We start from the raw sequence: 17,517 nt of genomic DNA on the forward strand, positions 1-17,517 counted from the left end.
TCTGGTCTCAGACCAGCTTTATAGCAGAGCAAGTGACTCTGCAACCTTGATTAATTTCCAGGCTGGGCTTTTGGGGGGGGGAGGGGTTTCAAAATCCCCCCCCCCTTCAAAAGCACCTAAACAAATCAGAAGCACAACCCACCCTGACTTTCCCTGGGACTTGTGCTCCTAACTCTAAATTTCACCCCAATTTCTTTACGAAAGAGTTATGGCAGGTCCAGGGTCATTGGGCACCTAAACTCCTACAGGTTCCCATAAAAATCTTTCCTGGGGCCATTGTGGCAGAACCCCTCTTCTCTCAGTGCTTTCCTGTACCCAGAGGAGCCACTGCCAGACAGACACATCAGCCCTAGAACTTGTTACTGGCCAAAAATGTAGGACCCAGTAGGGTTGCGTCCAGTAGGAACTTTCAGAGGCGTCCGCGGGTACTGTTGGCCCTTCTTCCACTGTTACCAGCAATGAGAACAAACAGGCAGAGCTCCCTCATGAGATTTCCCCCTAGGTAACAATTCCTGGAGTCTTGAACTTAGCAACAACAGACACAATATTTTGTTCACTCTATGGCTCAGTCAGAGAGGGCAAAATGCTCAGACGCTGCCCGAGGATGCTAAAAACCTGGAAACTGATCACAAGGACTAATGTCTGCCCCAAGGCAACCAGAGATGCAGTCTGAGTTATCCATCATCATTGGCTCATTAAGTCTGAAGTGCAGGACAACATTGCTATCTCTTGCTCCTGTGAAAGTCTGACCCACCTCCAGTTACACAAAAGCTGTGCTTTGCTGCGGGGTCACAGGACATGCAACTCACTGTCCTTCTGACACAGTTCAGGGAAAACGGAGACCGTTGGCCGCCAGCCATAATTATTTACAGATTCACAATTTACAACTGTGACTGAATGGGGTACCAAAAGCAAGAGAAATCAGCCTGCAAACAAATAAGAAGTCAAAAGAAATGCCTCCTCCACTCATCCACGGAAGTAGTAGCTCATGCAATTCACAGGCTATTCATTCACAACTGGATTCCGACAGCACAGACACGCCAGGGATCGTAAAGCAGTGCTCAGTTTCATTACACCAGCTTTGCTTCGATCTAATGCTAAAGTAAATTGTAAACGCCGAGTTTGCATAAATGGAGTGGCATTTCTGCTCTGGAGAAAATCCTTGCAGGAGGCTTTGATTCCAATGTTAAAAATATACATGTCCACATACAAACATACTTCTCTCAGCAATCTCTTCAGCAAGACAGTGCTTGAAAGACTGACTTCATTTTTCTAGATAAGAGAGATGTTTACAGTGGCAGAATTACACCGAATAAGAGAGTCAGTCAATAAAAAGAGCAACAGATGGTTTGGCAGATATTAGCATACATTATGCATGCTATTGATATAGGCGATGCTCTTCGGGGCTGCCTAGCCAACACAGGTGAGAAAGCACGGTAAGTGAAGTAAATATTAAGAGAAAAGGTATTCTGCCTCCTGCAACATGATAAAAGTTACACCAACAGCTGGCGGGGGATTTTAGATTTCAAATGTCTGCTCGGATCTAGTTCATTCCCAGTCTAATTTTTAAAGAGGCTTTCAAAATACAAGTCAGTTTGGGCACTTCTCATTCTGAAGGAGAGCTCCTCTGGTCTGACACTGCGTAGCAGATTTCATTACATGTAACTGATCGTTCTGAACACAAGTCTGCACTAGCGTATCTAAAGGGAAGCCCTCTCTGCCTTTTAACAATCTTCTCTTTCGAGAAAGCCCCTAGCGCTTTAGAGACAAGAACAGCTTCTTTGTGCATTTCTATTATCGCCTTGCTCACGAGGCCTCCACCGCCAGGAGCACCTTGCTGTGTGAGGAGTTGTATATAAGCCTAGAAATCAAGTCCTCATCTACAAGGGTTCACCATCTGGGGCCCCCAGCTTGCCACGGTTCCGCAAGTGCCACTGACATGAAATCCGCTCGCGGCGGCGAAGGGAAGCACGGGCGTAAGCATTCACAGGATTGGTGCCCAAACAGACTTCGGCTATTAAAAGCAGTCTCCAGGAAGTCACCCATGCCAAATGATTCACAGACCAGGCATCTAAAAGTTAATATCATTTGGAGGGTCTGTAACAGAACGCACCTTCTTTGATTTATTCAAATGCTCTTCACAATCCATGGCAAATTAATTCCATGCACATTCCACACAGCGTTATGTAGTGACATGCTTAAGCATTTCAAAAGGACACCAATTTTTTTCCATTCTGACAGACTATTCAGCCAAGAAAACAATTCTGCACAGGCAAAGGCGGCAGGCTCCCGGGCTAGGGTCCGATTCACAAACCCACTGCTCACCATCTGTTACCTACATCTTTAGGCTCCCCTGTCCCCACCTTAGCTCTCTCAAATCATCGATTGTACCAATAAATGCAATGACATGCATGTTTTCCTCATCTCCCAGGGGAAAACCATTCCTGGCCCTACCGGAGCCCAGTACAAAAACATCAAGCTCCAAAATCTGATCAGCACCTTTCAGTACCAGTGCCAAAGCCGAACAAGAGCAAACTAAAGCGGAAGCAGGTAACTTAAGATGCGACGGCCTGTCTGGTTCAGCCGGAGCCTGCTGCATGAACAAGCTCCGGAGGGTTACATTCCAAAGGCATTCCTCCTCAGTCGCTCGCATGCTAACCCAGCCTGGACTTTCAAAGGAAGCGCGGCTAGGAGTCCATTCCATGCAGAGCAAATCACTTGTCTGATCTATATTTACCTCAAACTGCAATGTCAATTGGAAGCATCACCAGGAAGCACTGGAATAAACCTTTATCCCCCTGGAGCCCTTTGAGACACAGACGTAAACAATGCACCTAGAGGCACTCAGGTGGCTTTGCTTCTATGACCAATAAGGCAATTCTCAGCCCTCGAGGCGTGTACTTGCAGGACCAGAAGTTAATCCGAAGTGTGCAGACCCTTACAGATGCCTGCAGCTCACCCAACGTCACTGACTCCTGAACTCTTGACTAAGCCGTGACTCCTGCTGAAGAAGAAATCCCAATTTCCTCTGACTAATCTCTCCCTCTCTGATCTCCACGGTAGCGTGTCTTCTAGGCACCGAGGCTGCGAGGCAAAGGGAACTCTCAGCGGGTCAGTTCTCCATTACTCACAAGTCTCTCTGCAATGACATTTCCTCCAGGAAATGAGAAATCATCGGAATCCCGTAAGCGAGAGGCTGGGCAGCACAGATGGTCAGATGCTGCTGCGTCCCCAGTCGCATTCTTAAACAATGAGCCTCTTGAAGATAATGGCGATCAGCAGATTTGGCTCAGCCTCCCCAGCAGTGAATACACTCAGCATCTCTACACTGCCGAGGTCTCTAACAGCTTTCTTTGGAATAATGCAGCAGGCGTGTGGCCAAGAGACACCAAACCGTTATTCACTGACGACTGCATCCAGAGTAGTTATTCAGCTAGCGTCCCCACATTCCTCAAGCTCTGGTCACTGCTGTAGGAGGAAAGACCTTTCCCTCCCGCTCCTTGCTTCAGTCTCTACCCCAAAGAAAGAAACGCGGCCAAGAGTCCCCAAAACAGGCTTCCAAAGGTCATTTTAGGGTGCCATAATAGTTCACACAGGCTCACTCAACACCCACCCAAAAACCAAGCCACCGAGAAGCAGGTTTTCAAAAGGTACGAATGGCAGCTTCCTGCCTTACTCCCCATGAGCATCAACACGTGTCTGGTGCCTGGGCGCGCCCTAGAAAATCTCCCCCAATGTCCAAGTCTCCTACTCTCAGGGCTGTTGTACAGCCGAGATCCCCACACACGAAACTCCAAGGGCAAGCAGACGATTGCTGACACAGGCCTACGCGTACAGAGCCCCTCGCAGACAAGTACCGGGAGAAACTCAAATAGATTTCCCACACACGTCTCCAAACGCAAGTTTCAGTCTCTTTCCAGCTAAGCAAGCTCAGAGTAGCAGCCACCTTTGTATGCAGGAGGATTAACGAGAGCAAAGTCAATGTTTGACCATTATCAACCATAAGCCAGTTCACATTTCGCTCTTTCATAGAAAATCATCCCCTAAAAGCAGGCGGGAGGTTGCAGGTGTCTTCTATACCAGCTGCACAATTACAAAGCCAGAGAGAACCACAGGGATACATACGGTCCAACACGAGCTCCACAATCTGCGAGACACGGAGCCGCCGGGCTCGCTCTGCTCAGCAGACCCATCCCTTTGGAGGACAGGGCAGGAAGGCCTGCAGTGGACTGATGCGGATTAGCCCAGGAGGCACACTGATGGGCAAGGGCCAAGAGAGAAAGAGCCCAGCCTGGCTGCCCTTTGCCGGCTACCAGGAAAAGGGGCTGGGAAGCTTCAGCGAGGTGCCATCATAGGACCCTGCTCAGAGCTCAGCCACTGGCCCAGAGACATTGGAGGAGCTGGGCGTCTTCCCTCTCTTCTATGGCCACTGGAAGACAAGCACGGGTCTGCTCCAGGATGGCTGTTCCAGAAGTCCTCTGCCACCCTGTGCACACCCCACAGGCCTGCACACGGACCCTGCGGCAGCATGGGACGCTCCATTCAGAGCCACTGGCCAGAAAAGCTTGTGTTTGGGCTCGTGGCTCTTGCCTAGGGTGCACTATGTGCCCCATTACCGGTCACCTACTGACACCCCCCATCTCTGGGAGCACTCATGCCGCAGGGCCAGACGGCCAGGATGTTTTGAGCTGGCTGAGAGTGACAAAGGCACCAGGAGGTCTTCAAGCCTTTGAAGAGGCAGAGAAAGGTGCAGGCACGCGAGGGTTCCCCACTGCCGTGCAATGTAAGAGCAACATCCCTGGACACAGCAAGGCAAGACCTACCCTGGTGACAGGGCTCCGGGCTCCCTGCTGGCCATGGCACAGCAAGCTGCTCTGGGGGAGGGGGAACAGGGGGATATTTTACTCCTTTGGCTGCTGCGCTGTCTCCCTGCAGCCCGCGGGACGTGCTCCAATGCTCCTGCAATGCAGGCCAAGCGCCACTCCGCTGCATTGCCCACTGCTAACACTGGGCCCAGATGTCATCCTGTACCGGCCCCACCACAGAGGAACCCACCCGTGCTTTTTGATAGCTTGGCCTGCCAGGACCAATAAGCGCCACACCCAGACCTAGAGAAACAGCAAACCAAGCAACGGGACAAGTCAGCTCTGCACGCACGCACAAGCCAGGAGGAAGCCTCACGGACCAAGCACAGGGAGGAATTCTCTATAGCACGGAGCATGGCGGGCAGGGGGGGTTTCCATTTCGCTGACCTGTGCTACCCAGCGGGCAGACTAAAAGAGCAGGGCGATCCCTTCTGGCCTTAAAACCCATGCAGCCAGTGCCTAACTCCTCCGTGCCTTTGAAAATCCCAGCTAAGATGTGGAAAGGAGGGAGGCTAGGGGATAAGGCCGGCAGCCCTGGCAACTCCGAGAAATGCTGTGCCACTGGACCAGGAAGCCAGGCTGCGATTCCAACCTACTCCCTATGAGCAGATCAACGTAAGTCTGTAAAACCCCTCCAGCACCCAGGCAACGTACCTCTGATTCAGCTGCTTGGCATGTTAGCAGGAGGGTCGTGACATTTTATCTCCCTCCGTTTTAGAGACTCGGAGCTGCGTGGCTGTCTCCAGAGCTCCCTATCTTCCTAAAAGACCCAGCCAGACTCGCTGCATCTGTGAAGAAAGATTCAGAGTGGCAGCTGCTGCATCTCCCGGCTCCGGTTCACATGGACAAGAGATCCTTGCCAATTTTTTTTTTTTTTTTTAAAGAACAGTTAAGGCAAGAGATGGAAACAGCGGTTTCCTTTTGCCAGCAGAGGCAGTGCTCCTTACTCAGCTGCTGAAGTCTGAGGATTAACTGCCCAGCACAGGAAACAAGAGTGACAACGCTGGATTAAAACAGTGCACAGAAATGGAACGATGGGGAGAGTTAACAGTGACATGGGAGCAGATTTTGGTGTCCTGGTCACTCGATTCTGTTCTCTCAGAACTACCCGGGCCAGCCATTAAACCCAGTAAAACTGGGGAGAAAATGGCATGCGAACCTTTCCAGCACCAGTAGCATCCACCCTCAGCATCTGTAAACTGTGCACACATAATCCCGGGTTCTACTCCCAGCTCTAGTGTTGTCCTAGTAGTCTCCAGTATTATTGTAATACAACTATTAAACTATGGTTATCGTAAGGTTGAGGGGGAAGGAGAGAAAACCCTTTGATTACCTCCTGCAGCAAACGTCTGATTTCACAGGGGACGCTAACACAATCCAAGACTATCTCTTATCATTGACTCTCTGTGCTTGCTACCCCTCTGCAAAATGGGGACAGTAATCCTTCGTCTGCCTGGTCTGGTTAAATGCTCTTCAAGCAGATCTGTTCAGTGCTTAGCATAATGGGACTCTGCCCTTCCGCGCTACTGTAATACAAATAATACATGTTGCCTTTCATTCAAAAAGAGCAATTGAGAGGAATGACTTTGGTCCCTTTCAATAAGGTCATATTCTACTGGCTTTCCGCTAGCAACACCTGCGCTACACAATTTACACACAAACCACCCACAACAGCCTGGAGCGCAACTGGCAGGAATTCAGAGCTGGGCCTGAAACATCACCCAGGACAAGTAAGTATCCTCCAGATCCTCCAGGGAAAGAGACAAGGCAGCGTTTGGCTTCACCCGGAGTCGGAAAATGAACTCACGTGAAACGCAAGCGGCAGCCCCTTTGCAGAACTGCACACAGCTTAACACAAGGGTAAAGGACGCAACGTACAACAAAGTCAAAACTGAAGCAAGGCAGATGCCTCCAGCAGCATGGCTGGCTCCTGTCAGCTAAAGAGCAAACCCCCTTCTTTTCCACCCATCACGAACATGCTCTGGGCAGGTCCACTTCCCAAGCCTGCAAGCAAGTGCCTTCCCCTTGGGCTCCCTACTGGGCAGCGCTGCGCGGGAACCTGGGCGGTCAGGAATAGCGTTTCTTCACAGTTCCCACACTGTGAGCAAAAGCACAATGCTGGGTTACTGCTGAAAGCAGCGAGACAATGCATACAGAAGAGCCCCGTTGGTCACTGGCCAGTGGGGCGCTTCTGAACTCAGCAAAACAAGGACACCAGTCAACTCAATGAGCAAAACCAAATCAAAACCAAATTCCAGGCTCCCAGAGAAACACTACCAATTAGACACAAAGGCAAGTCTGCTGCCTGGAGACAGCGCGCTTTGCATGCTCCCTCTCCCCCGGCCTGGATGGCAGATGCTCGGCTGCGGAGTTCTGGGCTCGTCACATGAGGATTTCCATGCAGGATACTCGGCTGTAACCAAAATCTATGCTCACTGGGATTTCAGCGGCACTGGTTAATTTCACTTTGCTGTCCTTCACGGAATGCAGAATCCCCCCCGAGCAATGAACCCCCAAAATGAAACATTCTGCAAAATTCTCCCTATTTCAGTTCCTAAAATAGCACAGTTGCGTTGGTTTCAGTTATTCTGGTAATTTATTTAAACGACATGCAATGGGCAGAGAATGGGTCTGGGGACACTGGAGGCAACCCCCAATTCCCTGTGACTAACTGTAACACAGCAAATATGGACCTTTCCTGGTAGGTATTAGTCACAATTCTCTGCAGCCATGCCTGTGATGTGACCCTGAGCGCAACGAAGAGCAAACGTTGGGCCCTCAAACGCACAATCTATGCTGACGCTGACTGTCTCCAGGATGGTCAGTAGCTAACAGCTCAGGGACCACACTGAATTCTTTTCAGTCCAACAATCAGACCAGACCTAATCACTAAAGTACCCAAAGCATCTCTCAGGCCACACTGTCCTTTACAGTAAGGCTCCTTTACAAACATAAAGCAGCCTTAACATTTTTACACCCATTTTATGCTCCTGGGGGAATTCACTAAGAACAGTGGGAACAATTCATCAAGCAGGCAGGCTGCTACATTCTGCTCTGCCTGTGGGGACAGAGCCTACACTACACCTACTTCCTCAAAAACAACCCAGGCACAGTGTGTGTCTGACACACATGACTGCCCTGCCCCTGCTCTGACAATGATTTTACGTCTCTGCCAGCTGCTCTGGGCACTCAAACCAATCTGCCTGCACTGCTGGGGAGGGACTCATGACCGCTCTCGTGGCTTCCCTTTGCTTCCCCATCCGAAGTTGTTTTTCTGCGGGAAAGCAAAGAAATCTGTGAGGGGCATGAATTCTGCACACATGCAGGGACACAAAATTCCCCCAGGAGAAGCTGGTGCAATGCTGCTGCTGTACAACAACTGACCTCAGCTTGGAGATACAGGACACTCAGCACTTCTGAAAAAATTCATTGATAACGCGCCAAGGTGGGAACCAAAAGAAAAAAAAAATCACAGGCCACCTTTTGAAGAAATGGGTCAAAGTAGCCGGCTCAAGTTCCTGCAGTGAGTCAGTAGAATTGCCAGCAACAGAACCCAGGAGTTCTTGTTTCCAGCACTCTGATCTAGGATTCAAGTCTAACAAAGCAAAGAATAAGCATAGCCTGAGGCTGTGTCTACACTGGGCCACTTATTCTGGAAAATCAGCCGCTTTTCCGGAATAAGCTGCGAGCTGTCTACACTGGCCCCTTGAATTTCCGGAAAAGCACTGCCGATTTACTGTATGAAATAAGTTGCTTTTCTGGAAAAACTATGCTGCTCCCGCTCGGGCAAAAGTCCTTTTTCCGGAAAACTGTTCCAGAAAAAGGCCAGTGTAGACAGCACAGTAGTCTTTTCTGGAAAAAAGCCCCAATCGCGAAAATGACGATCGGGGCTTTTTTCTGGAAAAGCGCGTCTATATTGGCCACGGACACTTTTCCGGAAAAAGGGCTTTTCCAGAAAAGCATCCTGCCAATGTAGACGCTCTTTTTCCGGAAATACTTATAACGGAAAACTGTTCCGTTTTAAGCATTTCCGGAAATTCATGCCAGTGTAGACATAGCCTGAACGTATTATAACCATCTTGTAACACCTTCCCATTGTAATCCTGTTTGAACAGCAGTTAAAACTCTGGAGGGAAAATATTAACTCTGACTCCGCTTACCTGCCAATTAAGGCCTACACAAAGCTGGTTAAAAGTTATCAAAATCATCTTGCCCCACAGCAGCGTCATGTTTCAATACCTGAGTGTGAAGCTTTATATTTATTCTCCCTGGAAGTTGGACTCATGTGCACTGACCCCCTAAAAGCTTTGGATGCAAGCCCAAGCAAGGATCTTCCCTAAACAGAGCCAGAGCGGCAGGGGCTGGAATCCTTCAGGCATTTGAGGGGAGATCATGGCCCACGCCCCAGGCCCAGGCTCGGAGACCATGGGTCATTCCATAAACCTGATCAAAACTTCACATCCACAGTGCTCTCCACTGGGCTAGGCCTTTCACTACAGGCAGCTGAAAGCCACCTGCATTCCATTCTTTAGTCTCCTGTGATACAGCTGCAGAGGAGTTTACACTAGAGAGGGGAGAGAAAGGGCCTTAGCAGTACATACAAATATGGCTTCCTGTAGCATGTTGTTCCCACGGCCTCAGGAACGCGGTCTTCAAAACTCCAGCTCTCTCAGGAGAAGATGAGCCATGGCAAACTTCTGAAAGAGACAGAGGGAATTTATATAAACTAAAGCGGGGGTGGGGAACCTAAGGCCCGGATGCAGCCCCCGGCTTGCCTGGATCTGGCCCCAAGGGTTGGAACTCCCCTCTAGCATTAGGAAGACTGTGCTAGCGCTCCAGCCCCCCGGCCACTTCTCCTGTGGGGCTGGAGCACACAAAATCTACTAGCCTGGGCCCCCAGGCTCTCGTGTGCGAGGGGCATGTGGGGAGTGTCACCCTCCTTCTCAGTCGGACCAGGGTTTTCTTCTTTTTCCTTCTCACTTGTGTGCGGCCCCCGACCGATTTTTTTCTGTGGTCAGCAGCCCCCAACCCAAAAAAGGTTCCCCGCCCGGGAACTAAAGGCTAAAAGATTTAGGGCCCGGTCGTGCATGATACGCTGAGGATTGGACCAGGAATGCTATGGTGGCGCTACTTTCAGAAGTAGCCTCATTGTTTGCAAAGGGTGTGAGCAAGTTTGAGGTGTAGCTCAGGAAAGCTCACGCTCTAATACCCTAGTAAATGTATTCATCTTTCAAGTGCCACGAGACTCCCTGGTTTTGCTGAAACAGGCTCCCACAGCGACCTCGCTCTACTGAAGGAAGCACATCGCAGGCTCTGCTCCCTGCTACGGCGTTACTGCCAACAGGACCACTTGGAGCTTCGCAAGGAGCACAGACATTCACCCAGAGCTCTCCACAGCCTGCCCTCCGTTCCGAGCCATTCGAGCCTCCATGTCACACTGAGAGTGGCCCAGCGTCCCCTGAGCAAAGGTGCGAGCTGGGACACGGAGGCCTGCCGCCCAGGGGGTGTACACAAGGACAGAGTGAGAGGAACGTGCGCTGGGGCCTGCAGCTCCCCCTTTCCACAAGGAGCTTCCAAAGCAGGAATGTGAATGTTTAACTGGTTAACTGTGGGGGGGAGGGGGCCACACCATGGGCAGGGGGCTGCTCCACCACTGCAGATAGGGGTACTCTGGTCCAGCTGAAGTTACCTTCTCCCCGCCCTCCCCTTTCATTGGTTAACCAGTTTCAAAATATGTTTAACTAGTTAACCAATTAAACGGGATTTTACATTCCTGTTGCAAGCACCCTTGCGCCCTGTACCAGACACTCCACGAAGACCTGAAACTAGACCGACTGGCGCAGCAGAGAGGAGTTAAGGGGGCTGCCTTGCCTGTTCTCGAGAGTGGACTAGGGTTCCTATCAGAGGTAGGAAACCCATTAGGAGGCAGAATAGTGATAGAAATGTAGCTGTGTTAGTCTGGGGTAGTTGAAGCAAAATGCAGGACAATGTAGCACTTTAAAGACTAACAAGATGGTTTATTAGATGATGAGCTTTCGTGGGCCAGACCCACTTCCTCAGATCAAAAGATCAAAAGATCATTAGGAGGCAATGTGCTTAACTGCAGCCTGAAAGGTATTCACCAGAGGGCGAGGCCTGACGATCTGTTAATGATTACGGATAAACAAGTCCCATTTTCAACTCTATTTCCTCATAATTACTGACTCCCACATCTTGGTTCACAGCACAGCAGCTAGGAGGAAAGGCAAGTGCTAGATTCCAAGGTGAAACACACACTCCTCTATATACAGCTGAGAGATCAGCTGCAATCAACCAGCTCTGTAGCTGAACCCCTAGAAATAAGAACTGCAACAGCCTACGAGATTTCAGTGTCTCAGGAGCGCAACAGCATTTTTACATGCGCCGTATTTTAAACTTTTTTAGTTAAACACTGACTTGCCATCTGAAAAGGTGATTTTTTTAGCAGGGCTTCTGATTTAAGAACTACATCACGTGCCACCCCAGAAGCACCTTAGGAAATAAAAACATGCAGAGATTTACAATGCCAAGTACCTTTTTCAAGAAATATTCAAGACCAGAACTAGTCGGCCTAACTTATTATTGCCACTAAAGCCTCCCTATCAACTAATCGATTCATCAATTACACAGTTGCCACTAAAGCCTCCACAACCATAGTCTGGACCAGGAAACAACCTTCTTTAATGGCTATATTTATTCTAAAAAGGCATCAATGTTGGTCAAGGCAACACTGCTGTGTGCCTATGAAATGCACAACCCGTTTCAGATACTCTTTCTGCCATTTAGACTGTCAGAACAGCGTAATCCTACACAAACCTTTCAGAGAGCCAGGAGTCAGGAATTCTTTAATACAAGTGAAAGCAAATTCAATGTACCCAGATTTCATGCTTCAGATGAAACATGAATGGTGGAGGAATACTTTGGGAGACCCCAGCTACCAGGTGTTCCCACAGTTTCCATCATGCATAAAGAAAAAAACCATTAGTCAAATATCAATCACTTATAAGATTAACTGATGTAAAGGGCCAAATGGACGAGAGCTGACTAGAAAAGAGGGTAATAGAAATGTAGCCATGTTAGTCTGGTGTAGCTGAAGCAAAATGCAGGACTATGTAGCACTTTAAAGACTTTAAAGAAAAGAGGGGAAACCCAATAGGCCTCTCTGTAATGACCCTGGCACACCTGAATGGTATTCTGCAGGCACATGACCTGCCACAAAAACAGCAGCAAATGAAACCTAGAATTGGCAGCATCTTTATTTCAAAGCAGCTCTATTAGATAAGCACATCCCTGCAATCAAACCTGAGATTCAGGAGAACTTTTGCCCCTATTGTCTGCCTCTAGACTTTTATTGTGCCTTATACTAAGCAGAGCGGCATTGACATTAATTGATAAAAAGCAAAATCTAAACACGCAAGTGGAGGAAAAGGTGCAATGAAAATATTCTCTCATTACAGGCAGAAAGAGGTGACTATTCATTCCACCCGTGACCGTTTGCTGGCTCTGTTAGATAAATTATAAATTAATGGGGATTGCCTATCTCCTAGAACTGGAAGGGACCTTGAAAGGTCATCAAGTCCAGCCCCCTGCCTTCACAGCAGGACCAAGTACCATCCCTGACAAATTTTTGCCCCATCTCCCTAAATGGCCTCCACAAGGATTGAACTCACAACCCTGGGTTTAGCAGGCCAATGCTCAAACCACTGAGCTATCCCTCCCTCCTAAGACTAAGGCTTTTTCTACACTACCAATTTTTTCGCCAATTTTGTCTTTTGGCACCAAAACAGTGAAGGCATACACACTGTGATGAAACTGGACACTTCTCCCAAAAATCTCAGCAATGAACTCCTTCCACCCCTACGGGACACATTTGTTTTTTCCCATTTCTTTATTATCAAAGAGTCAGTGTAGACACCACACCTGCTTACCTCACTTTATATAGGCTCCAGGAAGGGCCCCACAAAGCCCATCCAGACTAGGGATGTTAAGGATGAGTTAACTATCCGACAAACAAATGCTTATTCGATAGCTGACAGGATAGTCGGCTCTATCAGATGGAGGCAGCAAGGGAGAAGAGGGAGAGGACTTCAAAGCGGCAGCGCCACATGGAGCCTGGGGTCAGCTGCTCCGTGCGGTGCTGCCGCTTTTAATTCTGTGGGCAACATTTCAAAGCGGCAGTGCCGCTTGGAGCCCAAGATCAGCTGGGGACTCCCCAGCTGACCCCGGCCTCTGTGTGGCACTACTGGTTTGAAACGCTGCAGTGGCGTTTCAAAGGGGCAGCACCACCCTATCGACTAATCGATTAGTCAATTACACAATACTTAACATCCTTAATCCAGACCGCTCTGGTGAGCGGTTTGAACTCCACTGCTCTGCAGCCAAGTAAACAAGCCACCCTTTCCCTTGCAAGCCCCAGGAATGTTAAATTCCACTTCCTGCTTGCTGGCTCCCCATGGCGAGGGCTCATGGAGTCTTCCCAGGTGGCCTTGGCTGGCTATCACACCAAGCCTGGGCCACCACAGAGCTGTTGGGTCTGATCAGTGGATGGGGAGAGGTGCCTGTTCCGTCCCAGCTGTGCTTGGCCCATACAAACTGGAATAGGACACATGGATACATTTCTCAAGGCTGGTGCAAAAAGGACTATCATTGGGACATGCTGCGGTGCAGAGCGATAAGGGAGCTGAGGCAGTTGTACCACCAGGGAGGGAAGCAAAACGGTGCTCTGGTTTCTGTAAGGAGCTGGATGCTATCCCTGGTAGCAACCCCCCTCCCTCCGCTGCCAAGAGCCCTGTAGATATTTTGGGATAGTCCCCTTTTGTACCCTTGCAAGGACACAGTTCTTGAGGAAAGGTGGCGTTAGGAGGATGTGGAGCTCCCGAGGGGATTGCCTGATGCAGCCTGGAGCGGTCGGCCTTTCCTGAGGTGCCCAGCCAGCCTCAGCAGCTGCTCTCTGGGGAGCAGAGGAGACAGAGGATACGCTGCTGTGGTCTGCGTCGTGCAGAGGTGGGTTTAGGGCCCAGAGCAGTGGGAGGCTGGCTGGGTTTCCGTGAGCTGGACATTGCCCTGGATAGCTAGTCGGTACGGAGGGGCAGGGCACTGGAAGGGTCCCAGGAGAGCTCTAGGAAAGTTTCCTTGAGGGACTTGCTGCAGGTTCCGCAGCTGTGTCCCTTCCCCCACTCTAGGGCACTGTCCGCGATCACTTGTGCAGGGACCACAGCGGCACACGTGAGAGCTGCCTGGAGAGCAGGGCAAAGCGACAAGCCTGCAGCACTTGCACCGTTTCCCGCCTCACCCTCAGCACCGAGAGGTCTGCCTGCTTGTCTCACGCCCAGGGCAGTGAACTGCTGCTCTCCTTTTGTCAGGGGTCTGACCTCAACCATCTCATGGGCGCTGCTGCCCAGGCTGCCACCCACGTCTACGTCCCCCACCAGTTCTGCCCTTGGTGAGCAGCAGGTCAAGAGGAGCATGGCCCCTCGCTGGTTCCTCCAGCACTTGCTCCAGGAAGCTGTTCCCAAGCTCTCCGAAAGCTTCCTGGATTGCCTGTGCCCAGCTGCACTGCTCTTCCAGCAGACATCAGAGTCAAGTCCCCCCAGGAGAATTCCGGCCTCTCCTGGAAACTTGTTCCTTGTCCAAAGGAAGCCTTGTCTACCTTGTTCTCCTGGTCCGAGTGTCTGCAGGAGATCCCCGCCGCGGCATCACCCTTGCTGCTCATGTAACCCACACACCTAGTGTGGTTCAGTGTCCCATGTAGTGGCACGTTGGCCATGTACAGCAGGAGAGAAAAACAAAGGAGCTCTATAGCCTAAGCTGAGAGCCAGCTGGCTTCATAGCTCAAGCTGTAGAGGCTCCTACACTGAGGTCCCAGGTTCAAACCCGCCCAGTGGCAGTTACATATGCACTTCTAATCTTAACCCAACAAGCGCTGAGCAATCATGCTGCTCCTACATACAGTGCAACTCCTCTGCCTTTTCTCTCCTTCCTGAACAGTTTGTACCCATCCGTGACAGTGCTCTTAGTCATGGAAGAGAACCTAGTAACAGGGCCATAAAATCCTGATCAGTTAAGTGGTTAAATGTTAAACATTAGGTTAACCTAACTGGATAACCAACTAAGTGGGATCCAACCCTGGTTGCGGGGCTGCCGCCATGAGCGGCAGGAGGGTACCGACCCTGGGGCTGGGGCTGCTGCCACGGGCTCCTGACCCCACTTCATCATGTCAGGACTCCCAATTCTTCCTTTTGTTTCCCAGGCTTCTTGCGTTCATGTACCGCTGCAAGATAACTAGCCAACTGTCCTGCTCTCAGTCGGGATTGGAAGGACTCCCCTCAGAAACCCTCCTCCTAGAGTTTCCTCCTGGTATCCCACTTCCTCACCTACTCCGGGCTCAGCTAACCATCCCTGGGAGAACCCTCACCCCATACCCACAGCGTCTCTGATCTGTGCCCCGCCGTGGACGTGATGGCTACGTCTAGACTGGCATGATTTTCCATAAATGCTTTTAACTGAAAAGTTTTCCGTTAAAAGCATTTGCGGAAAAGAGCACCTAGATTGGCACAGACGCTTTTGCTCAAAAAAGCCCCAGTCTCCATTTTCGTGATCGGGGCTTTTTTGCGCAAAACAAATCTGAGCTGTCTACACTGGCCCTTTTGCGCAAAAGTTTTGCGCAAAAGGACTTTTGCCCGAACAGGAGCAGCATAGTATTTCCACAGGAAGCACTGATTTCAGACAGTAGGAAGTCAGTTTTCTTGCGGAAATTCAAGCGGCCAGTGTAGACAGCTGGCAAGTTTTTCCGCAAAAGCAACTGCTTTTGCGGAAAAACTTGCCAGTCTAGACGCAGCCGATCTGTTTCCAGAGGGGGCCCATGTGAACAATCTTTTCCAAATGTGTGTGTGTTGACTTCGGGGTGTCCACGTGAGTTTGAAAGTCTCAGCAGAGCGGCAGAGTTAGTCTGTAACTTTAAAACAACTGGCAGTCCTGTGGCACCTTAGAGACTAACAAAAATATATATCCAGTATCACTGGGGGGCTGCGACTTCAGCTCGCTACACTCACTTACCCCTCCTCTCCCTGGCCACTTTCACAACCTGAGAGAGCCTATTGATGCTGATGACATGATGGTGTCATTCTGTCACCCGGCAGGAAAAACTTTGAGACAGAGAGAGAGATGAATTTTCGCGGGCAAAACCCACTTCCTCAGATGAGCTTGAGTCAAACTTATCTGAGGAAGTGGGTTTTGCCCGCAAAAGCTCTAAAGCTCTTTATATATTCTGTTAGCGTCTAAGGTGCCACAGGACTACTTGCAGTCACATAGGTCTGGCTGACAAAACTTGGGAGTGTAGACAAAGCCTAGGTTGCAGTATCACCAAGTCTCCTAACCCTCCTACTTCCACCAAGGCATCTTCTGCACGTCGGCTGGAATGGGGCATTGGCAAGGAACTATTCTTTAATCCTGCCCCCTCTATTTGTCAGCAGGTCCTACAGGACCCCCGGGATCCCGACCCGCCGCAGGGATCTGCGCTAGTCCTGCACATGGCTCTGCTCTAGAGGAAATGCATTCACTTCCAGGCAGGAAGCAACCTTTCTGGAAAGCAGCTCTATTTCCCCAAGTGGTTCAAAACCTAAACAAACACAAATAACTGCCAGAGAACAACTCTGAGCGCTGTGATTTTAGCTGCCAAGCAAACCAATGGCAAGGCTCCAAGCTGGAAGCACTGCTGTTCCTACAGCCACAGAATTCCAGAGAAGAGCACAATGTAATGGGCAAGACACCGCCTTAGAGCACAAGTTCTCAAACAGGGAGATTCCCCCCGCCCCCAAGTGTGTGTTTATGCAGAATGTATTCGGGGGGGGGGGGGGGGATATGCTGTTGCTACACTTTCTTCTTCTCTGCTGCTACGGGCGGTGGCGGTGCCTTCTGAGATGGGTGTCTGGAGAGCTCTGTGTTATAGTAGATCTACCCGGTGTCACTCGGTCCTTACCTCAATTTGTGTTTTTTGGAAAATAAAATGAAAGCGGCCACGCTTCATTTCAATCACTGCTCCGAGAGGGGCTGGGGAGGAGCGGCTGGGGGTGCAGGCTGTCCCGGGAGAGAGGAACAATCCCAGCCCTCTCACTGCAGCAGCTTGGGCCCAGGTGAGAAGCACCTCTCCATGGCCACTGCAGCACCAGCAGGCACAGCCAGGGGAGAGGGGCATATCCCCTGGCTTGAGCAGGTCAAGGTTTTCTGCCGCCTGCGCTCCCCAGGGAGTGTGCAGAATGCAGCAAACTGTGCACTTTCCCCTCCTACCCTGACAAAGGACAACAGCCAGCAATGTTCCAGTATGAATCCAGGAGAAGGAGGTGGGAGCAGCTTCATCCCCACCCACCCTAAAGGGTGTATGGGGCGGTGGGAGGCTGGGGGCTGAGGATTCTGTCTCTCTTCTGTACGGGTTTATGAGAAGCAATCCCATTCTAGGCACAGCCCTTTTTCCTGGCACAGCCAAACCCAGGGCGAGCAATAATTTTTGGAGGGGGGACACTCCAAGATTTTGGTAAGTGGTCAAGGGCCGTACTTTTCTGTGGAGGGAGATGTGGGATCTAGGGCGGAGGTTGGGTGCAGAAGGATGCAGGGGTAAGGAATTGGGGTTCAGGAGATG

At 50.4% G+C, this 17,517-nt stretch overlaps 1 protein-coding gene across 8 annotated transcripts in view; it reads right to left on the reverse strand.

The window, feature by feature from the left end:
• Positions 1-17,517, reverse strand: part of SIPA1L3 (signal induced proliferation associated 1 like 3) — a 112,262-nt gene that overhangs the window by 60,514 nt on the left and 34,231 nt on the right. For 4 of the 8 annotated variants that reach the window (XM_075915493.1, XM_075915484.1, XM_075915486.1 and 1 more), the window contains exons 2-3: positions 9,467-9,562; positions 5,520-5,653 (exon numbers count right to left, since the gene is read on the reverse strand). The exons of 1 other annotated variant lie outside the window; for it this stretch is intronic. The gene's annotated coding sequence lies outside the window, so the exon portion shown is untranslated. Of the gene's footprint in view, positions 1-2,737; positions 3,207-5,519; positions 5,654-9,466; positions 9,563-17,517 lie in introns of those variants that run through there. 3 more of the 8 variants (XM_075915488.1, XM_075915489.1, XM_075915492.1) reach the window with 2 other exon arrangements.

This window comes from Pelodiscus sinensis, unplaced genomic scaffold (assembly GCF_049634645.1).
Source record: "Pelodiscus sinensis isolate JC-2024 unplaced genomic scaffold, ASM4963464v1 ctg34, whole genome shotgun sequence".
Lineage (NCBI taxonomy): Eukaryota > Metazoa > Chordata > Testudines > Trionychidae > Pelodiscus > Pelodiscus sinensis.